This window comes from Octodon degus, unplaced genomic scaffold, assembly GCF_000260255.1.
Source record: "Octodon degus isolate 3935 unplaced genomic scaffold, OctDeg1.0 scaffold00157, whole genome shotgun sequence".
Classification (NCBI taxonomy): domain Eukaryota; kingdom Metazoa; phylum Chordata; class Mammalia; order Rodentia; family Octodontidae; genus Octodon; species Octodon degus.
In genome coordinates, this window is record NW_004524733.1 from 6364673 (window position 1) to 6369074 (window position 4402).

The 4402-nt window shown below is 42.7% G+C and overlaps 2 pseudogenes; one reads left to right on the top strand and one right to left on the bottom strand.

Moving 5' to 3' along the window:
- The window catches only part of LOC101561073, a 1767-nt pseudogene extending 1481 nt beyond the window's left edge, over nt 1-286 (bottom strand).
- Nucleotides 287-2677: 2391 nt separating this feature from the next.
- Nucleotides 2678-4213, top strand: LOC101584999 (annotated as a pseudogene).
- Nucleotides 4214-4402: the final 189 nt, after the last annotated feature.

The window sequence follows — 4402 nt, forward strand, 5'->3', positions numbered from 1 at the left end:
TCTCTCTCTCTCTCTCTCTCTCTCTCTCTCTCTCTCTCCCTCCCTCTCTCCCTCCCTCTCTCTGCATTTCTCTTGGTCCCTGCTTCAGAAATCCAAATCACCATCATAAAAATGTCCTTTTCTTGAATGTCTGTAGTCTGACCTGCTGTAATGAACGTGATCTTTATCCTGGGGGAACATTCTCATTCTACATATCTGTCTTCAGGGAAGGAGGTCCTCTGATAAGAATTAATAGTTTTCTGTCATGACCAGAAGAATGCCTGACCTGTGCCACACTACATTTCATTTTCTTTTTTCATATATAACGAGAAAAAAAGATAAAATAGTGATGAAGCAGTTTTAAAACAGGTTAGGACATTTACAATAATTAATACAATGCATATTGTTCTCATTGATGCCTATTTGTCTCATGTTGTTCATCTTTGCATCGTCTTTCAGATGTTGAATTATTTTTTCCTGCATCCTAGTTGCTTTTAAGAGATCTTTTCTTAGCTTTTCACTAGCTGCAATGGTGTCTTCAAGATCTGAAACACTACCTTCACTTTCATTCAGTCAGTTTTGCCAGCTTGTGATTGAGGTTTTGATTTCCTGTACATCTCTTTGAATCTGCTTAATGAATTCTATTTATTTCCAATACTGCTCATTCAAGGATTCCATTAGTTTTTCTGTTCTCCTCTATTTTTTATCAGTGTCTTCTTTAGAAGCACTTAGTAATTCTTTCATTATAGTTATCATTTCTTTTTTTACTTCAGAGATTATGTCTGATCTGATTTCCTATGTATATTTCTGCAGATTCACTTCATTGCTAAATCTTACAGCTATCTTCTAGAACTGAACTTATTGGATCTGTCTGCTGTATTGATACGATTGTACATTTCTTTCTCTTTTTATGGTTTTTTGAGACAGCATCTCACTATGCAGTTCAGGCTGGTCTTGAGCTCACTTTGCAACCCAGGCTGGTCTCGAACTCACAACAATCCTCTGGCCTCAGCCTCCCAAATGCTGGAATTATAGGCATGTGCCACCACAAGTGGCCCTGTTATACATTTCCTTCTTGAAAGCCAGTTTTCTTTCAGCTTGAAGCACACCATTATCTCCTGGTTATCTCCATAGGTTTTCCTTTCCATACATCTCTTAGAAGTTACTACTTCCCAGGGTTTATTCCCCATTGAGATCTCAACAAGGTTTTTATCTTCTCATAATTCCTAACAGATACCCACTGTTGTGGATTCACCTATCATCTCTACACAGATGATCACTTCTCAGGACCTACTACTACATCCAATTGCCTATGTACTAAAAAGCTTTCCCTGAGAATTCCTTAGGGACTTCAATCCACATGTGTGGCCATGGTTAAAACCTATTAACTACAGGGCCAGGGAGATAGTTCAGCGATCTAAGTGCCTACCTGGAAAGTACAAGGATCTGGGTTTGGCCCCTGTGCCACATGCAATGCCAGCCCTTCCCCAGATCCAATGAGCCAGACACTGAAACTGGGCATGGTGGCACACACTTGTAATCCCAGCACTGAGGAGCCTGAGAAAAAAGGATCACTAGAAGTCCAAGATGCATAGCAAGACCCTGTACTAAATAGATAAATAAACAAATAAATAAAATGCTGTCAACTACAAAGGAAAATACAAGCTAGTCCAAGTATGTAGTATCTTTTTACATTTTAAAAACAATTTTATATTCATTTTAATGAGAAAAAAAGATAAAATAGCAATGAAACAGCTTCAAAACAGGTTAGTAGGGCATTAGTAGGGCAGTTGCAATAATTAATACACTGCATATTATTGTCTGCACAGTAGTTACTCAGACGACAAGATGTAGACATGATATCTTGTCTAACCAATATTAGTAATTTTTTATTGAATTTGGGCATACTGGCACACACCTGTAACCCTAGCACTTGGGAGACTGAGGCAGTAGGATTGCTATGAGATTGAGGCCAGCGTGGACTACATAGTGAATTCAAGATCAGCCTGAACTATATAATGAGACCCTGTCTAAAAATATAATAATTTTTAATTGATAAAAGCTAACTTCTGTCTAGGGTTATAGCTTAGTGGTGTAGTGCTTACCTGGTGAGCATAAGGTCATCAGTTTGATTTTCAGTACCAAAGAAAGCTAATTTGTGTCCAGCAAAGTGAAATAAGTGACTTCAACAGTTATATAATTGTAGTTTAAGTGGACATTTAATGTCATTGAAATAAAATAAAACCTTTAGGCTTTTGTTTATTTCAGTACCAAGGACTGAACTCAGGGTTTTTGTACTGTGCTACCCCTTAACCCTATTTATTTTTATTTAGTGATAGGGTCTCTCTAAGTTACTAAGTTACCAGGGCTAGGCTCAAATTTGTGATTTTCCTGCTTCAAGTTTCTGAGTGCTGGGATTACAAGTATGTGCCATTGCACCAGACCTTTTTTTTTTTTTTCATCAGCCATCAGAATCTTTAGGAGTTTTTGAGTAATTCATAAAATCTGCCTTCCCTGTTACCATGTAAAGCTCATTGCTGGAGGGGTCAATTTCCTCAGAAGTTTTTTGGGAGTTAAGGGATCAGTTACTCTCAAATCCCATATTTCTAAATTTAACATTAGGCTCAGTCCTCGAGGCATTGGTGCCATGCAGTGGTGGTATTTTGTTGCTCGTCAGCCTGTGTATGCATGCACGGACATGGCCTCAAATGACTATACTCAACAAGAAACCCAAAGGTATGGGGCCTACCCCACCCAACCTGGGCAGGGCTACTCCAAGCAGGGCAATCAGCCCTATGGACAGCAGAGTTATAGTGGCTATGGCCAATCAGCAGACACTTCAGGTTATGACCAGAGCAGCTATGGTTCTTCTTATGGACAGACTCAAAACAGAGGCTATGGTGCACAGTCTGCTCCCTAGGGTATGGCTCCGCTGGTGGTTATGGCAGTAGCCAGAGTTCCCAGTCATCTTACGGCCAGCAGTCCTCTTTTCCTGGCTATGATCAGCAGCCAGCCAGCTCCCAGCAACACCTCTGGAAGTTACGGTAGTAGTTCTCAGAGCAACAGCTCTGGGCAGCCCCAGAGCGAGAGCTATTGCTAACAGTCTGGCTATGGTAGACAGCAACAGAGCTATGGACAGCAGCAAGGCTACTACAATCCCCCTCAGGGCTATGGACAGCAGAACCAGTACAACAGTAGCAGTGGCGGTGGTGGAGGGGGTGGTGGAGGCAATTACGGCCAAGATCAGTCCTCCATGAGTGGTGGCAGCAGTGGCTATGGCAATTAGGACCAGAGTGGTGGTGGCTGTGGTGGCTATGGGGGAGGCCAACGGGACCATGGGGGCCAAGGTAGGGGTGGTGATGGTGGTTACAACCACAGCAGTGGTGGCTATGAACCCAGAGGTCATAGAGGTGGCTATGGAAGCAGAGGTGGCATGGGCGGAAGTGACTGATGTGGCTTCAATAAATTTGGTGGTCCTCGAGACCAAGGATCATGTCATGATTCAGAATTATGACAGCAACACCATCTTTGTGTAAGAATGCTACAATTGAGTCTATAGCTTATTACTTTAAGCAGATTGGCATTATTAAGACCAATAAGAAAATCAGACAACCTGTGATTAATTGTACACAGACAGGGAAACCGGCAAGTTGAAGGGAGAGGCAACACTTTCATTTGATGACCCTCCTTCTGCTAAAGCAGCTACTGATTGGTTTGATGGTAAAGAATTCTCTGGGAATGCTATTAAGGTCTCATTTCCTACCCTGCAAGCAGATTTCAATCAGTGTGGTGGCAATGGCTGAGGAGGCTGAGGAAGAGGAGGACCCATGGGCGATGGAGGTTATGGAGGTGGTGAAAGTGGTGGTGGTGGCCAGGGAGGATTCCCCACTGGAAGTGGTGGCTGTGGAAGACAGCAGTGAGCTGGGAACTGGAAACACCCTAATCCTAGGTGTCAGAACATGAGCTTCTCTCAGAGAAATGCATGTAACCAGTATAAGGCCCCTAAACCAGATGGCCCAGGAGGAGATCCAGGAGGCTCCCATATGGGGGGTAACTACACAGATGATCAACATGGTGGCAGATGAAGCTATGATTGGGGCGGCTACTGGGGCCACAGAGGGGATCATGCAGGCTTCCAAAAGGGCTGGGGTGCTGGGGACAGAGACAGCTTTGGCCCTGGCAAGATGGATTCCAGGGGTGGCACAGAAAGGATAGCAGGGAGAGGCCGTATTAGTTTGGTTCTGAGAGTCTGGAACAACTTTCTGCCCTGTACTCAGTGTTACCCTCATTATTTTGTAACCTTCCAACTCCTGATCATCCATGGATTTTTTTTTGTGTGTGTTGGACTGTGTAATTATAACCATACCTCTGGTTCTCATTAAAAACCATCATTTTAGTTAGTTAAATAAATAAATAAATAAAT